This window comes from Delphinapterus leucas, chromosome 14 (assembly GCF_059928025.1).
Source record: "Delphinapterus leucas isolate spDelLeu-1000000601 "Yukka" chromosome 14, BTC_Dleu_Yukka2, whole genome shotgun sequence".
NCBI lineage: Eukaryota > Metazoa > Chordata > Mammalia > Artiodactyla > Monodontidae > Delphinapterus > Delphinapterus leucas.
Window position 1 is genome coordinate 83,492,764 of NC_143142.1, and position 21,629 is coordinate 83,514,392.

The following is a 21,629-nucleotide window of genomic DNA, read 5'->3' on the forward strand; positions in this document are numbered from 1 at the left end:
CTGGGAAAACTGGACAGCCACATGTAGAAGAATGAAACTAGACATTCTCTAACGCCATACACAAAAATAAACTCAAAATGGATTAAAGACCTAAATGTAAGACTGGATACTATAAAACTCTTAGAGGAAAACATAGGTAGAACACTCTTTGACATAAATTGCAAAAATATCTTTTTGGATCCACCTCCTAGAGTAATGAAACTAAACGAAAATAAACAAATGTTAATTAAACTTAAAAACTTTTGCACAGCAAAGGAAACGATAAACAAAATGAAAACATGACCCACAGAATGGGAGAAAATATTTGCAGATGATGCAACCAACAAAATTAATTAATCCCAATTAATTTTGGGATTAATCTCCAAAAATACACAAACAGCTCATGCAGGTCAATATCAAACAACCCAGTCAAAAAATGGGCAGAAGATCTAAATAGACATTTCTCCAAAGAAGACATACAGATGGATAAAAAGCACATGAAAAGATGCTCAACATCACTAATCATTAGAGAAATGCAAATCAAAACTACAATGAGAGATCACCTCACACCAGCAGAACGGCCATAATCAAAAAGACTACAAACAAATGCTGGAGAGAGTGAAGAGAAAAGGTAACCCTCCTACACTGCTGGTGGGAATGTAAACTGGTAGAACCACTATGGAGAACATTATGGAGGTTCCTTAAAAACTAAAAATAGAACTATCACATGATCCAGCAATCCCACTCCCGGGCATAGATCTTGAGAAAAACCATAATTTGGAAAGATACATGCATCCCAATGTTCACTGCAGCACTATTTACAATGGCCAAGACATGGAAGTAACCTAAATGTCCATCGACAGAGGAATGGATAAAGAAGATGTTGTACAATATATACAATGGAATATTACTTAGCCACAAAAATAAGTAAATAATGTCACTAGCAGCAACATGGACGGACCTAGAAATCATCATACTAAGTGAAGTCAGAGAAAGACAAATATGATATCACTTATATGTGGAATCTAAAAATAACGATACAAATAAACTTATTTACAAAAACAAAATGGATTCAGACTTTGAAAACAAACTTATGGTTACCAACAGGGAATGGGGGGATAAATTAGGAGTTTGGGATTAACATATACACACTATTAGACATATAAATATGTATCTATTTTATGTATAAAATAGACAATCAACAAGGACTTAACTGTGTAATACAGGCAATTCTACTCAGTAATCTATAATAACCTATATGGGAAAAGAATCTGAAAAACAACGGATATATATATATATATTACTGAATCACTTTGCTGTACACATGAAACACAACGTTGCAAATCAACTAATGTAAAATAAAAATTAAATTTAAAACAAAGTAAATTAAAATAAAATTTAGTGGATTAAAAAAAAGTATTGTTAAGTCAGTCCTCATTCAGTGTTTTTACATTTCTCCTTCCAGAGACTGCATTCTGACACGGTGTTTCCCTGGGGGTGAGAAGCCACGCTGCTCAGGGCGTGGGCAGTGCAGGGAGGGGTCGAGGTGGGGACACCCCGGGAAGGGTGGTCCAGGCCGAGGTGACCATGGAGAGACAGATGGGCAACACCAAGCCAGGGACTTGTAATCAAAACAAGTCCTGGAGTTAGTGACAGGCAAAAGTCAGCCCTCAGAACTGAGGGGTGGTTTTGTTTTTGTCTTTGCCTTTTTACAACTCTACATCTCTAATTTTTTTTAAGAAAATTTGATGGTAAATTGATTATGTAGGGGAACAATATTTTCCACCCCAAAATGTCTCTTTTGGCTTGTGGATTATTTCAAGCTGAAAATAATGAAGGGCCAAAATAATCTTAGGAAACATCTTTGACCTTCCCCCAGCTGCCTAAGAACTTAAAGGGCCAATTCCTTGAGTAGAGCCATCGCCAGAGCTATTAGCCAAGAGTACGGCTGGGTGTGGTGGTGAAGCTTAGCAGGGCCTAGGGATCCGAGTCCACTCTGTCCCACGGTCTCTGCCTGGCCCACAGAACATTTATCAACACATCTGCTTTTCCACCTCCATGTGAATTGCCTTCCTCTCCTTTGAAGCCCCAAACCTCTAACCCCAATATCCTCTTGTCTTTAGATATTTAAGGTCAGAATTTCGGCCATATTGGTGAGTTACTCAGTTTTCCTGGGTCTCTCCCATGTATACATGTTTTTTAAACTTTAATTTTGTTATTCTTTCTGATGTCAATTCAGTTCTTAGACCAGCCAGAACCTAAAAGGATAGAGAAAAATTTCTTCTGACAATTCACGTTTATAAAGTGAATAAAATAAAGGTGTAAGTGAATCTTTCTTCTTCCCTTAAGTTTTAAGATGTTATAAATGCCCCTGAAATTGTAATAAGATTCCAGAAGCTTCTACATAGAACTGAGTTTGAAGTAAAGCTGTCTATCTATCCACTCCCACAATTACGAGCTTAGAAACATACAGGTCCTGGGAAATCGAGGTAACGCTACAACTGTCATACATTAGGACAAGACTCATACTGGAAAGCAAGGAAAAATCCGCAATTCACAGGGCCTTCGATGACTGAGCGATGCACAGGAAGGACACTGCAGGGACCAACTGTGCAGACAGGAAGTGCGCTCCAAGCTTCCTGCCAGCGTTAAGAGCAATCCTATACTCACTCCTTGACAATCTGGCCGTAGAGGGGAAGCAGAAAAGTGCGCACTCAACCAGAGCAGAGAGGAGCCAGAAAGGAAACACACTCAAAGCTTTCCCTACTCCTGTTACCACAGAATCTGTAATTCCCTCCCTCGCCTCACACAGCTAACTACAATACATGGGCCTGAGGGGCTCAACCAGATTACTCAGGTTAGCCCCCCTCCAATGGGAATTGAGATTCCAGTTCCTTTCTTCTCAGACAAGTAAAAACTTTCCTAAAATTAAGTTCCTGGAGGATGAAAGGCAATTCGTTCATAGTGCTCTCAGTACAGGATTTTTTTTTACACGAAGGAAATTGAAAAATAATTTTGACAAGAACAGCTCACAGAGAACTAAAACAACCCCAGTTGTCCAGAAGGGCACTAAAAAAAGCAAGTTATAGGACGGTCTCTGTGCTGGGCCAAAAGTGTTCACTCTTTTCCAGATAAACTTTTTCAATTTCTAATGAACTTTCAAGATGGAAGATGGACATCGCTTGCCCTCTGCAAAAATGTATTTTGTTTTTAATGTGTCTTGTGAAATTAATCTGGCAAACGAGTGCTTATCATGGGCAGTAAGTGTTAGCAGGTCTCCATGGTTAGAGGCCCGAGGAAGGCCGAGCGTCCCTCTGCTCCCCGATTCCCAACACGGTCCCGGGGTGCATCACTCATCCACCCTCTTGTTTCCACATTTCAGGAAGAGGAGTGCAAAGTCATATGCTTTCTGTTCCAAAGATTTACATGTCTGGTTTCCCATCTCATTGCCAACCAGTTTATAGGAGCTTACAGGAAACACCTTTCCACGAAGTGCACCTGCCCCATACTCTGGGGTTCACGAAGGATTCTGTGAACCTCGCAAGCTTTGATATAGTTTCTCACACACGGTATACAACCAATTCATTACTTCAACAAACATTTATTGGCTCTCTGCTCTACAGGGCTCTACAATGGTAACTGTTCCTCAGAATTGTTCAGAGTTTGGGGGAGAAAATATGAGTTAATAGACAACACAATACAGTGTGATCAGTGTTTTAAAACCAGTGTCCTAAGAGTAGGGACACTGGGAGCTCAAACTTTTTGAGGGTTCCCAGAAAGCTTGCTGGAGGAAGTGACATCTACGCTGAGGTTTACAAGTAAACAGGAATTAGCCACCAGATGGAAATGATGGGAGAGACTTCCCAGGTCAGCTGAAACTTGCTGGAGTTGAGTCTGGCTCAGACATAGAATTCAACACACAGAAGTTGAGATGAGGGTAAAGAAGAGGTTCCACATGATGGGGAGCCATTTGGCCAACAGCAAGTTTAATTAATAGCAAGGACAGCGCACCCCCTGTGCAAATAAAAACATGCAAAGGGCGCTAAATCCAGGAGGGTCGTGGTAGCATAGAATTTAAGGAAAGTATGTTTCAAGAACGTGAGACAATGATGAACAGCGGGTATGAGAGACTGAATATATTACAGGACATCAGCCAGACCATAAACAAGAGAGAACGCTGACCCACGACCTGCAGCAACCAGCCCTGGAAGCCAAACCCCAGCTTCTGCAGCGATAGGCTCCATACGGCCAAGACCCGGTCAGTACCTGACAGCTCTCCTAGGTTCACCTTCACTTCCAACTTGGACCAACCAGAGAAACCAGATCCGCTGCCCTAGCCAATCACATAGCAGGCCCTGGTCCTGGTTAGCCCACCGCCAGCTTCCCAGTGCCCACCGCCTCCCATCAAGACACACCTGAAGCCTCACCGTTTGGTTTTTCTCCGTTAAGCTTCCCCACGCCCCTGCCTGCCCTCGGGTCTCCGTCAAACACAAGGGGTGGGGGGGACCCTCTTGCTACAGCAAGTTCTGAATCAGTAGCCACTGCTGCTCACCTGGGTGGTGTTTGTCTCCCCAGGTACAACCCTTTTGTTTTTTAAGGAGCTTGACCAGCAGGGGGAAGAGAAAGAGCACAGACTCTGCCACGATGGCGGCAGCCGCTCCGTGACTCCTGTCCAATGGCATCTGATTTCTGACAATTGGACGGAGATCAAACGACCTAAGAAAATAGAGAAGTAGGATGTCTGAAGCGAGGAAGGAAGGTTTAAATTAAGTGGCTGCTGGCTGATCACCACGACTGCGATGTAACTGCTGGAGTGACTCAGGGCACCTAGAAGGAGGACTCCTAGACCCCAGCTTGGTTTTAGACTCGACTCTTTCCTTAGACAGTAGAGCACAGTGATTAAGAGCTCGAATTTTATAGTTAGCCTGCATTCAAAATCCCAGCTCCACCACTTCTAGCTATGTGCCTCTGAAAAAGTCATCTCCCTGTGCCTCAGTTTCCCCACCTGTGAAATGGACATAATAACAGCACTAAACTTTGGGGGTGGTTTTGACGATTAATTGCTACTTGTAAAAGCATGTAGAAGAATGTCAAGGATGCATTCATTACCATATAATAAAATTATTTCCATGTCTTTGGAGGATTGTTAAACATCTCTCTCCAGCCCAGATAAAATGTTTAAGTCTGAGTCAGTACATCCAACTACCTAGTTTTCATCCTGTCTTGAACGGCTCATAGGCAACTGTCCCAGAAGAAAAATCACAATTGCACATCTCTCTGCAGTGTGTTTGATAGAAAGTGTAGAGTAAGATTATCAAACCAGAATCGCAATGTTTCCATGAGAGCAGCTTTTCTCCAGCTCCACGGGAGTTTGCCCTCAGCTCCTCAAGCAGGGCTGGGAGATAGAAGTTGGAGAAAACTTCTAAGGGGTAGGAGGAAGGTGATGCGGAGACCCCAGGGGTTTATCAATTAGAAAAGTCACGCTCGCCAATGAAAACGTGTCCAGCTGTTATGGTCACTGATATAACAATGATGCAGCTACAAGTGGCCTCCTTGGGTCTTACAATTACTAAAGTCACACACTTGTGCTGGATGTCGTGTCCTCAGGTGACTGACAGACCCTAACCAGGCTTTTCTACGTCAGGTAAGCCTCAGTAGCCTATTCCTTCTAGTCTACACCACAGAGACAGACAACACGACAGGCTGCCCTTCATCCTGTGCCCGCCACCCGGGAAACGGCACCTGCGAAGCCCGGGGCTGCCCGTGCAGACACCTGCCTGTCCCCGCTTCACACCCAGTTAACTCTCTCCAGGTGCTGTCAACTCGACTTTCTCAGCATTTCTCCAGTCTCCCCACTTTGTTGCATCTTCGAAGCCGCCACAGCGATCGCAGCCACCACCATCTCCCCAATATCCTGCACTAGCCCCCCCATACCCTGGGCTCCTGCATTCACACTTCTCCAATTTTCTCCACTAGCAGTCAGAATATTTTAACTTCTAAATATATGCTTTCTCCTTCTCTGCTTAAAACCTTCAAGAGCTTCCTGCTTCTCAGAGAAGGTGTCCACACCCTCAGCTCGTCCCTGTCACCCCCCCTTGCGTGAACTGGTCCTGACCCTCACCAGTCTCTCAGGGCACCCCTGTCCTCCCTGAGGTCAGATGGCTGGTCTTTGATTTTCTGCCTCAAGGGCTTCTCGGAAGTGGGTCTTCATTCCTGAACTGACCGCCACACCTGTGCCCCGTTAACTCTGTCCAACATCTCAGTGTCCACTGAAACATTGCTGTCATCGAGACAACTTGCCCCTGTTTTTGCTTTAACAGGGCTTATTAGCAACGCAGTGAAACAATTTATTGTGCAATTTTTGTTTGATGCCTGTCTCTCCTACTAGACTATGAGCCCCAATGAGATCAACATCCAGCCTGGCCCGGGTGTTTGTGAAAGGCTTATTGCATAAATATGAGAAGGCTATGGAGAAGGAAGTAGCTTTGGACACAGAGACAATGGCAGGTCATGGAGCAATATTTAGGGTCTGCTTTAGGTTTAGGGCATAATTTAGAATGACATCTATATGGCTTAGCAGTGGAGACCAGAGGTGAAGTTTTTTTGTTTTGTTTTGTTTTAGTATATTGGAATAACAGAACAAGGTAGTTAAAAAGCTTTCAAAAATTATTTAAGTTGATAGGATTTAAGAAGGAAGAATAGCCACCAGAGAATTTGTTTCTGGCTTCAAACATATTTGAGTTGGTAGTATATGTCGACTCATAAACTCAACGTAGAAATTCTGAACTTGATTTCAAGCTAGACCAGAGCAGTGTTGTAGGAAAGGGAATGATTTCTCTGCAGACTGTTTTAGGCTTCTGCTGATTCATGGCCAAGACAAGTACAGTAAAATTAATAATAAAAATTACTAGCAAACAAAGGGATCATGATTATTAGATTACAAGCTTACCTACACAAAAGACCAAGTTGATTAATATAGCTCATTATTAAAGTTGTAGGCACAGACACTGTTCGATTTTTTTTTTTTTTTTTTTTTAAGAAATGGTCATAGATAGTATAATTCACTTTCAGGTTGTCATTTCCAAAAACACACATAAAATAGTTTACTTATAAAACCACTCTGGGGCTTCCCTGGTGGCGCAGTGGTTGAGAGTCCGCCTGCCGATGCAGGGGACACGGGTTCGTGCCCCGGTCCGGGAAGATCCCACATGCCGCGGAGCGGCTGGGCCCGTGAACCATGGCCGCTGAGCCTGCGCGTCCAGAGCCTGTGCTCCGCAACGGGAGAGGCCACAACAGCGAGAGGTCCGCATACCGCAAAAAAAAAAAAAAAAAAAAAAAACCCACTCTGCTTGATATTAGGTTAAAAATATATCAATTGCCTTTACAGTGATTAAATGTTAAAAAAAGATTTTTTTAAACTTTGATGCTCAGAGTTTTCAAAAAATTCGTTATCAAATGCTGAATTAGTTATCAGGTTACCCTAGGCCCTAATGATTAGGGAACTACTCTTACTAGGACAGCTGGTAGATAGTTTGCATTCATTTAAGAAGCCACAGGACAAGTAAACAATTCTGCCAGATGTTTTGTGGCAGAGCAAGTGGGTTTTGTTTTCGCTGAGCCCAGCAACTCTTCCAGGGCATCCTGAGAGATGACATCCCGTGCAGGGCAACATGTGAAATCAGGTGTTGAGCACAGAGGAAGGACAATTTACTGTAAATGGTTATAACCGTCTCAGCAAAAAAAAAAAAAAAAGTTTCACGGAGGATAAAAAAAGTTAACCACTCTCTCCTTGCAGAAGAGAGTGTTAATAACTTCACAAGGTAAATGCTTGCCTTTCTTTAGACTTCATTCCCTTTTTGTGCAGGCTTAATAAGATTTATAAGTGAAATTTTAAAACAATTTTCTGCATCTTTGATGTTCTAACCCTTAAACCCCTCTCAAAGAATCACAGATCCAAGGGTATGGCTGGGGGAAGGGGTAGGGAGGGTAGGAATGAACAATGGTCGTTGCATACAGCTATTTTTTAATTGTCAAATACTAGTGTAAATATTCAAAAAAATAACTGTAGATTTCCTCTTCCCAGCCCCGTTCAATGTTACAGCACTGCTTCTCTACCGTTTCTTACTTCAATTTTAGGAGAACCTCAGAAAACTGGCATCTATTCAGACTCTGTGAGCACCTCAGCGGTCAGGCTATCAGGCTGTTTACATGGCAGTAGTAACTATCCAAATACCTCAAAAAAAAGCTATAAGTCATCACGTCACACTGCAATTCTATTTTCTGTGAGGGCACATAGGCAGACATTAAGCAATCTGGCAAGAAAAGTCACTAAAAAGATAATAATGCATTTATGTCACTCAGTCTGGCTCAAAATTACAGCTGGTGGTTAGTAATACAATAGCTTATTTGTGTAACTCTTTCTGGAACTTTCCAAATGCAGCACGGTACCTGCAGTGGAGTCAACACATCCACAAATTAGTTGCCTAAATATTTTGGAGGATTGGAAACTCAGTCAAATGAGTTTTTAAATTATTGCCTTAGTGACCATTTATCTGTGTACCAAAGCAGTATTTCTCCAAATAACTGCTCTCCAAAGTCTAAGTGAGAAGAAATTTTAAATCGATTCAGAAAAAAATGAGGACATTATTACATGTTTAAACTTTCACTTTATCCTAACATCTTTTTTTCCCTTTAGGAATTTACAGAAAGTTATCAGGAAAGAAGGAACAGTCTAATCCTCTATCCGTGTAGCACAGAGGAAAGGTAACAATTCATAGCCCTGATTTGTCATTGGAGACTTACTGAGGAGTGTTATGGATTGAATCGTGTCCCCCAGAAGATGTGCTGGAGTCCTAGACCCCTGTACTTGTGAATGGGACCTTATCTGGAAACACGGTCTTGGAAGATACAAACAAGTTAAGGTGAGGTCATTAGGGTACGTCCTAACCCTACAACACTGGTGCCCACAGAAATGGCAGAGACACAGGGAGGCGGACATGGACAGAGGAAAGACAATGTGAAACCTCACAGAGGTTATCACAGAGCAGAATCACGTGATAACAATGCAGAGGTTGGAGCGATACATCTGCAAACTCAGAACCACCAAGGGCTGACAGCAACACCAGAGCCTCAGAGAACGGCACGGAATAGATTCTCCCCTGCAGCCTTCAGAGACAGCATGACCCTGCCGACAACTTGACCTTTGAACCTCTAGCCTCCAGGAATGTGAGAATAAATTGCTATTGCTTTAAGCCACCTGGTTGGCGGTACTTTGTTATGGCAACACCTGGAAACTATCACAGGCTGCGTCCTCAGAAGCAGCACCTATAGGAAGTTACTGCAGCAGAACTGGGCAGAGGGAGAAGAAACTGATACAGTTACGACGGGACCTCAGCTGATCCCAGAGGAACCCTGGAGCTGCCGTGGCCCCCAAAGTTGACCCCAACTGAGGCCACGGCTGGGCCTTTGGACTCCTGCACAGACCAGTCACTGAATGCGGGCCACCCCAGGATGCCACCTTCCAGCCAAGGATGACGCCCAGAGCGAGACTCGGCTGTGAGCCCTCAACCCACACTGCCAGCAGCTGGGGGCAATGAGGGCCTCCACCCGGAAAGGAGGATCTGCACTGGCCACGATGTTTACTATTCCCTTGTACACACAGGTGAATATGTAGGACAGATTCCAACATTAGTAACATTGTTTGCTCAAAAAATGTGTGTGTAAGCTGGATAGACATTGCCAAGCTGCTCCCACTGAAGTTATTCCTTCCCCCGTCACCAGCATACGTGAACACTTATGGTCCCCCATCCATCATTCTTTAAGCTGTGGCCAGATGCGTGACAATATTTTAATTGATACTGCCAAGTTATTAATACAGTTAATACGGTTGACTGTTTTTGCAGTATAATTATTGGCCACCTCTTTTCTTCTGTCAAGTTTTTAGGCGTATTTTTGCATATTTCTTACTGAGATTTTTTTAATGATACTAAATATGTTTTCAAGTCTTTGCAGGCATACACACGGCAAATAATGAAATAATTTTTCTTTGTTACATAGTATCTTTACAATGCTAAAATATTCAATATTTCTATTTTCAAAATTCTTAAAATTTTGCATTTTTCTATTTATTGTCTGTCATTGTCTTCCATAAGATAATAAAGGTACTTGGGTATAATTTCAGAGTAATATTACATTTATCTTTTAATCATCTGGAATTTATTATGAAATGTCAAATGAGGATTCAGTGTTTTCTAAATTGATAGCATTGTATGGAACATTGACTGTTTCCAGTGTGATTTGTGATTAGTTATTAGTTTTCATATTTAGATATTTGTTTCTAAACCATGTAATTCTTTCATGAAATTGTTTGCATCAATATATCAAATTATACTATAAAGTTATAGTAATATCAAAGAGATGTTTAATCCTATAAATATTCCCTTGGCTTCATTTCTCCATATCTACCTGCAGAGAAATTTTAATTCAATTTGTTCAATTGTATTTTCAAAAAACTCATTTGGAAATCCTTTGACTAGCTTCATGATATTCGACACCCTCACAATACTGATTCTTTCCGTTCAGGGAACTTCCTTGAGGAAATTGTATCAACTTCTTCATAAAGGTCATGTTGATGCTTTTGATGTTTCCTTTGCTTATTGATTTTTTAAAAAGTTTATTCCTAGGTATTAGAGCCTTTGCTCTACAGTAATTCACGGGGTTTTGTTTTCCCTTATTAGCTGATTGCTATTTGTATATTGCTAGTTTTCTTTGTTTGCAACCACTTTTCCAAAATATTATTTATTGGTGATTTTCTAATGGAGCTCAGGTTTTCCAGAGGAAAAACAGCACGTCATCTGCTAATTATGACAATACAGTATCACTTTTTTCAATAATCATCCTTTTACTATTTCTGACATTAGAAATAGTCTAAAATTTTTTTTTAAATGCCATGTTCATTGTGACATCTTGACACTTAAGTTTTTTCAAGGTATGAAAGTTCTTCTTCCCAGTTTACAAAGTAACTTATTTTTGGCTCTTAGATTTTTTTTTTTTTTTTTAAGTTTCCCAGTAGTTTCATTGAGGAGTCTGGTTTCAGACCTAAACCCTATGAGTGATCCTTCAGGCCCAGCCCTAGGCAATGACACAGGCTTCACCTGGCTGCCCTCCACACCGGACGGACGTGGTGCACAGACAACGCACTGCAGTCTCTGGAGCGAGTTTCGGTCAAGGACTCAGCCCACCACCCTACAGGCCAGCCACGTTCTTAGCAAGACCTGCCCTCTGTGCCTGGGCACCTCCATTCAGGGGTAGCCCTTCGTCAGTCAAGACCTCTCTCAGGTGCCTCTGCTGAGACCCCCTTATGGGGAGGGCAGGGGGAGGAGGTGGGGGGACTTGATGCCTTTCTCCACCGTGACTCAGTAACTCCGGAATTCTCCTCCTGGCCCTTCCCCTCCCCCTTCCTCTGTCCTCTGTTCAGGGATCTTCGGGCAGTTGGGTTTGATGAGAACAAGTGTTTTAGTAGCATATTTGGAATAGTTGCTTTTGTTTAGTTTTAAAAATCTGAGTAACTTTGTGTTTTAATTACGTTTTATTTATTTATTTATTTATTTATTTATTGCGGTACGCGGGCCTCTCACTGTTGTGGCCTCTCCCGTTCCGGAGCCTCTCCCGTTCCAGAGCACAGACTCCGGACGCGCAGGCTCAGCGGCCACGGCTCACGGGCCCAGCCGCTCCGTGGCATGTGGATCTTCCCAGACCAGGGCACGAACCCATGTCCCCTGTGTCGGCAGGCGGACTCTCAACCGCTGCGCCACCAGGGAAGCCCTTAATAAGGTATTTTAAAAATCGTAATTATTTCGATAGCTGAAAGTTTGGACTTACCAATTTTTTCATTTACTGGATGTTACATTAATCTTATTTTCTTTCTTCAACATACAATGTGTTTTGTTCATTTCTTTTTATTTACTGAAATACTGAGAAATCAGATTTCTACTTTTCCCAATGTTCTTTCTTAAGATGTTTTAAGTTATATTTTTCTATTAATGTTTAGAATTTCAGTATCCATAATATTCAACTAATCAAAAAAAATCCTGCTTTTACTCAGCACCACAGAAGTTTATTGAAATCTGGAATTTTTATTCCTGATTTTTTTTTCTACTATGCTTTGGCTGTTTTAGAAATCCTTTAGACTTCAACTTCACACAGCCTCAACAATTACTTGTCTTGCATAAAGATTTTAAGTCTAGGTGCACCATTTTCTTTGTCAAGCAGGCTTTCTTATAACCCAAGATATCTTCTTTGTCCCGCTCCTTTTATGCTTGGTTGCATTCTTATAATTTTCTGTTTCTGTTTTGGGGCAAAGTGGGTGAGAGGTAAAAATTTGTTTCAATGCATATTCTATTTTCTCATACAATTTACAAGAGTTTTCCTGAGTAGAGCATTGTAAATTGTCTATAAGCCTAATATAAATTAGAAAACTGCAAAATACAACATGTAGGTGTGTGTCACTCTGGGCAGTAGGAACACCATGGCTGGGACACAGACTAGTGCAGCCATTCTGAAAACTGTCTAGAATTACTTAGTTTTACAAATAAATTTCAATCTAGTAATTATATTTCTTGGTGTATATATATCAATGAGAATTTTGCATACATCCAAATGGAGATGTGTATGAGAAATCCTATATTGTGATGGCCAATTAAAGGTGAATCAGGTTACACTATCAGAAGAACAGTTTAAATACAGTGAATATGCACAATGGGGCATCACAGAAGACAGAATGTACACATAACCAAAAAAATTAACTATGTCCTGCTTGGTAACATGCCATAAAAGATATATAATTCAAAAAATGCATGGAAGAACTCCTAGTAACATATAGGCTACCACCAACACTAAGTCATGAATAGAAAATGTGCAAAGTCCAATAACATAGTCATCAAAACCCTCCCAGTAAGGAAAAGCCCAGGACCAGATGGTTTCATTAGTGAATTCTACCGAACATCTAAAAGAGAATCAGTGCCAATCCTTCTCAAACTCTCCCAAAATTCATGGAGAAGGCAACACACCCAAACATTTTATGTGGCCAGCATTACCCTGATACCAAAGCCAGAAAAGGACACTTCAAGAAAACTACAGACCAATCTCCCTGGTGAATGAATATAGGTGTAAAAATTCTCAATATTAGCAAACTGAATTCAACTCATACATTAAAAGGATCTTACACCACAGTCGAGTGGGATTTATCTGTGGAGTGCAAGGACGATTCAACACACACAAGTCAATAAAGTGATACCACATTAACACAATGAAAGAGAAAAATCACGTGATCAACCCTTACCATAAAAAAATGGTAACTACATAATGTAAAGGGGAACTGGCTAACACTACAGTGGTAATCATTTTGCTATCAAAACTTATACATCTTAAATTTACACAGTGATGTCAACTATCTCTCAATAAAACTGGAAAAATAAGAATTTAAAAACAAGTTCTTAGTTGTGTTTGTCAATTCTACTCTTTGAATGTTTTACTATATTGCTTTTATTCTTTATTAATTTGTTCCTCCTACTTAGGTCACTTATGGGGATTATAGAAGTATATCCTTCCTATCAAAACCTTTAAAAAATAATTTTAAATGATGAATTCTTAAAGTGAACACAATGTATTGTTTGTTTTATTTGTCTTAATTTTGTGTTTTTTAAATCTGTTTCTAAAGGTTTGCGTAAGTATTCGTAAATAAAGGAGAGGATGGAGAATTGTAGAACAGAGAAGATATTTTATTTAGGCAAATATTTATTGAACTATAATATGTAAACAATGACAAGGAACATTTATGGATATGGCTATTCCCGTTTGAAGACATCATTATGAACAGGTCTATGAAGAGAGGAAATCTAATTGTCACCAATTATTTTGGAATTAGAATGTGTGTTTAAAGAACAATGTGTATGAATAATCCTAAAATGAGCAGTTAGGGGAAATGTGACTACAGTTCATCCTTAGTTTTGTAAAGCTGCATTCATTTCTAATAATTTTAGAATGAACGGCATGCGGTTCCTCCTGTGTGACAAGCATGGGTAGACACCAGCCAAGTGAATTCTTTTCAAATATAACTTGCCTGCCACACAAATAATTCATTTAGAAAACATACACATGAACATTAGATTTCACAAACATTCACTACCTTATCCATGGATATGTGATCAAAGAGTAAAAGAAAATTGGCCCCAACATTATGTTTTGAAAATGAAATGATTTTAAAAAGGTAAAACTATTTCATTAAGAAGGAGTCAGGGCTTCCCTGGTGGCGCAGTGGTTGAGAGTCCGCCTGCCGATGCAGGGGACACGGGTTCGTGCCCCGGTCTGGGAGGATCCCACATGCCGCGGAGCAGCTGGGCCCGTGAGCCATGGCCACTGAGCCTGCACGTCCGGAGCCTGTGCTCCGCAACGGGAGAGGCCGCAACAGTGAGAGGCCTGCGTACCGCAAAAAAAGAAAAAAGAGACAAAGGATAGAAGTGGCTGCGTGCAGCTCTCAAGTTCTGTATTGGAATCTGCAGAGACAACCATTCTCCAGAAAACCACTCTAACATGGCGACCAAACTATTCCACATATTCCCCAATTCACCACCAGTTTCCATGTCTTCAGAAGACTTATCACATCTGACATCATGTCGAGAGCTCCGTGGATCATTTGGCTTCACTGGGAGTTTTACTGTAAGTGAAACGGGAACCACTGGAGAATTTACACAGAAATGAAATGATCTGACTGACTTACATCATCAAGGGATCACTGGAGGCTCTGAGCAAAGGCAGAAGCAAAGAGACCAAGCAAAAAAGGGACCAAGCGACAGATGGGGTCAGCAGCACGGCAGTGGCAGCTCAGAGAGCAAACGGGCCGCTTCCTCGCCAACACCGGGAGTGTAGAGGACAGCCTTCCAGAGAGGCTCCACCAGCTCCCAGAGCTACGCAAGTTCAGGTCCCCGTGACAAATCCCTTATTAATATACGTAACGGGGAGGGGGGGAGGCAGGATGAGACAATACACACGTATATACGTCCTAGCGGTTTTACTTCTGATCACATCCTGACACACACAGTAAGGTAAGTAAAATCTGAGCAACATTTAGGAAGTAAAATAAATATAAACCTAATCACCGACTTGACAGCAGCGAGGAGGCCTGAAGGAGATGGAAGAAGTGGGCATGATCGGATGGACGGCGGCAGCATCACCAAGACTGATGTGAGAGAGGTAGTGAGTTTAGTGCGTTTACGTGGGAAGCCCAGTCCCCATGTGAATCTAATGTGCGATGTTACAGTGTATTCGGTCGGCATCTACTCCCATGTTAATTCAAAGGGCGAGTTGGAAAAGGAACATTCTAAGAGCCAAGAAGAGAAACAGCAAGAGGTGTCCAGTAGCCCGGGGTGAAGAATTTGAAGATGGAAGGAGCAGGGACCGGGGTCAATTGCGGCAGAAGGTTTAAGTAAGGAAAAAAGTGTAGAAGAGGACATTTGCGGTTAACAATGCAGGAATTATTAATGACCCTAGTTAGCAGTTTACATTTTATGTTTACATTTATTTTATTAATAGGGAATGAAAAACAGTCCCCGAAATGGGTTATCAGTGTGTCCTGTTTGTGATTTTGTGTGCATTACATAAAGTCTTCTCAGCTAGCTTTTAAGAAAAAATAAGGCTTTTAGTTCTGCATTTGCCTTAGAGATCAGCATAATGCAAAACACCTGCTCAGTGTTTGCAACTGGACACCTTTCTGTAACCCTCGGCCCTGCTGTCCACCCCTCCACAGTGCTTCCCTTGCCGAGTCTCATTTCCCACATCTTATACTCCTGACCCTATCTCCCTTTCTGTGTCTGTAGGTTCTTCTCCAATTTTTAAGTAATGTAGTGAACTGCTGCGTATTCCAATACTAACAGCTCTTCAAGATCTACTGAGAACAATCCGTCGTTTTACAAGTTTCAGGGGTCACTACGCCCTCCCCAGAGTTCAAAGCACTCCTTGCAGGATGTTAAGCGGAGTACAGACGTTCTTAAAATATACTGACGGTAAATTGTGAAATATTCGCTTATGGAAATGAGAGCAAATGTTAGAAGTAAAAATAAAATAGCAAAATTAATATTTTAAACATGGATATTACATTCTGGAAACTGTTACAAATATTTTATATGCATTATCTCACTTTTCATAACTCTGAAGATACTATTATCCCAGAATTATGGATTAGCAAACTCAAGAACAGAGAGGTTAAATAAACTTTCCCAAATTTACACTAGTAACAGCTGAAAAAAGATTAAGTCCTTCTGAGTCCAGGCCCAAGATACCCTGATATGTGTGGTAGTGTTCACACCAAATAAGAGATACCCATCTTGGAATTCATGCAAATATTACACATCACTCAGGAGCACAACATGGCACGAATGAAATTTCTATTTTGAAAAAACTTAGCATTTTACTGTCATTAGAAAAATCAGCTGTATTTTCTCTGAAGGCAAATGAACATATTCCACATTCGAGATAAGTCCGATCACAGTCCTTGGTAACCTCATAAAAAGTTATTTTAGGGCTTCCCTGGTGACGCAGTGGTTGAGAGTCCGCCTGCCGATGCAGGGGACACGGGTTCATGCCCCGGTCCCGAAAGATCCCACATGCCGCGGAGCAGCTGGGCCCGTGAGCCATGGCCGCTGAGCCTGCATGTCCAGAGCCTGTGCTCCGCAACGGGAGAGGCCACAACAGTGAGAGGCCCACGTACCGCAAAAAAAAAAAAAAAAAAAAGTCAGTTCAGAAAGTGAAATCTTAAGTTACTAAAATTTTCCTGGTTATAAAAAACTCTCATTTTTTAAATCGCCAATAATCCACTTGTGTTAGATCAAGATTATCACATCCCACAAGACAATGTGGAGGTGATGGAGAGGAAGGGCAGAGTGAGTAGTTCTTGGAAGGAAAACTGTCTAGAAAAGTAACAAGAGGTTGCAATTGCTTCCTGAAAAGCAAGGGAAAATGCAAGTTCCCCACCCCCCCACCCACCCCGCCCCCGAGGAAATTGGAGTGAACCTGCAACACCTGCTCACAGGTTTCAGAGAAAGCAGGAAACCCCGCACTCAATGCCTTGACTGTTATCCATGGATGCAGCCCAGGACACAGAAAGGGGACCTGGGCCTCATGACAATGACACAGATGCTTTTTACTTCACTACACCACCCCTCCTTCCCGATCAGCTCCCGACAGCTGCACCAGCTCACAGAAGCGAATGCAGATGTGACCAAGTAGGCACACCAAGGAGTCCACGGCCAGGAAGAGGGTCCAGTGATAAACGCTTGGTTAGATGTCTAGAGATGCAATCCTTTGGGCTAATCTGGTAACTTGTAAGATAAGCAGGATCACACATTGAAGTATATCTCATCCCTCACACCTGCCTGTTAGCTATTATTTTAGTAAAAATGCTTTCCTCCAATTGCTAAGGGAATGGGAGCTTTGAAGGAGATGGTAAAGAAGGATTTTGGAGGATTGAACCGTATCATTTGGGAGTGAGTTAGGAAGGCTCTACCAGAGGCTTCCATCAGCCAAGGATGACCAGCAATGTGTAGAAAACATGCTGCTATAAGAAAAGTTAGAATTTTTACAAATTTCTCAATCAAAACTTGGCTAAAAGGAAATATGTCTAGTATAGGAAACCACCTTGGAGCTGGGTTTGACCACAATGGGCCATTCCTTTCTATCTGTAGAACCAGCAAAATAAAAGAGTGAGAAAGAGAGAGACATCAGTGCCGAAGACATGCCCACAACAAGGATAAGTGAGAAGACACAGACCCCTCCCCAACTCCCAGGCTCCCTGATTCCACAGGGAGGTGGGTCAGAATTTCACTGAGAAACGCAGTCTTGCATGTTAAGAATCAGCTGAGGGGAGACCAGAGCCGGCCTGCCTGCATTTCTTACCGTTAACCAAGGAAGGGGATGAATCACCCCTCGAGCACCTTCCCTAACACCACATAAAGACACTTCTCCTAAGCCATCAGTCCTCTTTCCACAGGCATCTTCTTTCTAGAACAAAGATGTTCTAGGATGCCTGATCCCTAGCACAGCACGAGCCACAATTACCTTGATTCAGACACTCTTACGGTCAATGTCCTGCCAACGTGTCTCTTCTGTCCTTCACAGAGAATCGCACCGGGCAGCAGCTTCTCAGAAGCTAGATTCTGCCACCAGGTAGGACCACGTGACTGGCTCCTGCAGATGAAGTGACCCGAGGCACTTCCTGGTCTGGCCCCTGAAACGCCCACCCCTGCACTGCCCTGTGCTTCTCCCTCTGCCGGAACAGCTCCTCCCCCACCCAGGGGGGCTTAGAAGCCATTCGTTGAAGGTGCTAAAGACCCTCACACCAGCGCCAGGACGTCTGTGTGAAGGGGGCTGCCCTGCTGGCCTAGACAACTCTCCGGTATTTTAGTTTCTACTGTGTCTGAGCCATTAATCACTTGGGGGCCAGTTTCTTATTGGCTCTAGTCCCCCCACTAACAGACACACCTAGAACAGCAGGACCTCCTGAGGCGCCGCCTGCCCCTGCGCTTTGATGTGAGTGCGAAGCTTGCCCATCCCATTGCAGCTTTCCTTCCTTTGTGATGAGGCCTCACCTGTTCGGCCTCCGGCACAGGTAGTCAGGGATGATAATGCACTAAAGAAACTGAGAAATGCTCAGGGGGGTCATTTCAGAAAGATTAAAATAGCCTAATGGATGAGCAGTACCCTGCTCCTCTGCTACCATAAAGGACAGTTATTAAAACCAACGATTATTGTTAAGGACAACTCTCTGACCCTGGGGGGTGGGGTAGAAATCATCCGGCTTCACTTACAACCATTTGGCTTCCCGCACCCCAGTGACTTCTCAGAAAGACCAATTAGCTCTGTGGGAAATGTAACTGGAGACAAAGATACAAGCACGGGAGAAAAATGTGAGCGATACCTTTCATTTCCTTAAAGTTAAATGTCCCTTTTTGTTCCCAGCAATATCACGCCAGCCATTCAGTCTCAAAGGGAGAGAGGTGATTTTTCATCGGCCCCTAGAAACTGCACTGAGCCCCAGGAACCGTGATGCAGAAGCACGCTGTGTGACAATGGCTTTTCTCTGTCACTCCCCAGCTCTTTCCCGTGTCCCTCTTCACCCCATTCAGTTTTTAATTTGCTTGTCATACAATCCCTCTAACCTCGCCTATAAACAAAAAAATAAAAGCTCTCAGCAAGACGGAGCATCGCTGTACACCAGAGCGCTTAAAACGGGTGCGTTTCACTCCGTCTGCAAAATCCCTGCTGCGGTAGCTGCTGCAAACCACCGATCCCCCAACCCAGTCAGCGATGCCCACTTCCTACGATCCCCCTGCTCGGGCTGTCAACACACAAGATCCCCTTTTTGAAGTTCTCAGCATCTCCCCCCCAAAATTTACCTTAGGCCACCGTGTCACAAGTCTCAGCCACTTCAGAGACGGACATCCACTCAAGAGGGTTTGCTGCTTGATGAACTCATGTCTGCCTCAAAGTGAGGGCTGGGCGGCCTCTCTCCCTTGTTCTGTGCCGAAACAGTCACGCCAAGATTGATTTTAGAATCAGAATTGTGGTGCTTCAAGGGATCTTACAAATCCTGTAGTACAACTCTGTGGGATCTACAGGTTAAGTGACTTGCTTGAGGGCCACCAGATTCACGAGTGGAACGTCAGCTACGTTAACCCAAGGCGCCTGGTTCCCAGTTCTCATCCTTCTGTGCTGTGTTATGAGGATTTTTTTTTTTTTTTTTTTTTTTTTGCGGTACGGCCTCTCACCGCTGTGGCCTCTCCCGTTGCGGAGCACAGGCTCCGGATGTGCAGGCTCAGCGGCCATGGCTCACGGACCCAGCCGCTCCGCGGCATGTGGGATCTTCCCGAACCGGGGCACGAACCCATGTCCCCTGCATCGGCAGGCGGACTCTCAACCACTGCGCCACCAGGGAAGCCCATGAAGATTGATATTATGAAACCCTGTACCATCTAAAAGATTAGGGCAAAGATCAGTTTATGCCTGTGCTGCCCTATTTCCAATGTTAATTAGCGAGTTCCTCGTGTGACTCATGTCAGTGATGCCGCACAGCTCGCTTTATGCACTTCAACGGGCAAATCTGTCAACTTTAGCTCCCGGCTGGAAACATACGAAAGGTTCAGCACTGGACCTTCCAGTCAACATCAACCTACCACCATACAAGCACATGACCAATAATGAACCAGGAAGAAACTTTATCAGTTGGACTTTAAAAAATGTAAACATAAGTATCTATTATTACAGCTAAAATCCACAACACTCACAGCACCGAATTCTGGAGAAGACGTAGAGCAACAGGAACTCTCGTTCATTGCTGGTGGGCATGCAGAATGGCCCAGCCGCATTGGAAGACAGTTTGTCAGGTTCTTACAAAGCCCGACAGAGGCTTATCATCCGATCCAGCAATCATACTCGTACGTATTTACCCAGGTTAACTTTTGTTCACACCAAACCTGTACATGAATGTTGATAGCAGCTCTATTCATAACTGTCAAAAACGGGTAGTAACCAAGACATCCTCCAATAGGTCAGTCAATAAACTATGATACACCCAAATAATAGAATATTATTCAGTGATAAATAATGAACTGTATCAAGCCATGAAAAGATGGAGGAACCTTCAGTATACACTGCTAATTGAAAGAAGCCCATCTGTAAAGACTACATACTGTATGATTCTAATTATGAAATTCTGGAAAAGGCAAACTTAAAGAGAAATTAAAAGGATTAGTGGCTACCACGGTTTCAGAGGGAGGTGATGAGGTAGAACACAGGTCATTTTTAGGGTGGTGAAGCTATTCTGTATGATACTGTAACAGTGGATACATGACATGAATTTGCCAAAACACAAAACTGTACAGAGTGAACCCTAATGTAAACTATAGACTTTAGATAATTATGTATTAATATTGGTTCAATATATTATAACATAATATTATATAATTATACCAAAATACAAGATGTTAATAGGGAAACTGTCCCCTATGAGGGGGAAAATGAGAATTCTGCTCAATTTTTCTATGAACATAAGACTGCTTTAAGAGTAAAGGCTATTTTTTTAAATGTAAACGCTGCATATTCAACAAGAAAAGCATTACCATGTCGATATAGTTCTTGCTGACGTAATCTTCCAACTGCAAATGTTCTCATCTTTCAATCCAAGTTACTGAGGCCATCCCCAAGCCTCTTCAATCACTTACGATCAATTGTTTAATCGTAAGTCGCTGCCCTTGTGGATAGTACCTTCTAATGATGACAGTGTCATACATTCATGTACTGCTGACGTAATTGCCACGCGTTGCTCTAAATTCTTCCTATGTGTCAACACTCCCAAGGAATGAGGTCGCTAGTATCATCCTCACACAGATGTGAGAACTCTGGCTCCTGGAGACTAAGGTACTTGCCATAGTTAGAGACAGAAAGGTTCTCAAAGAACTGAGATTTGAACCCAGACCACCTGGTTCTGCAATACCTGCTCATAACCACTGCATCAGCGCAGGTAAAACTAAGGTGAAACTTATGAGTCTGACAAGTGGTTACAGCTCTTCCCAGAGAACCCAAAACGCAGCGGCAGAAACTAA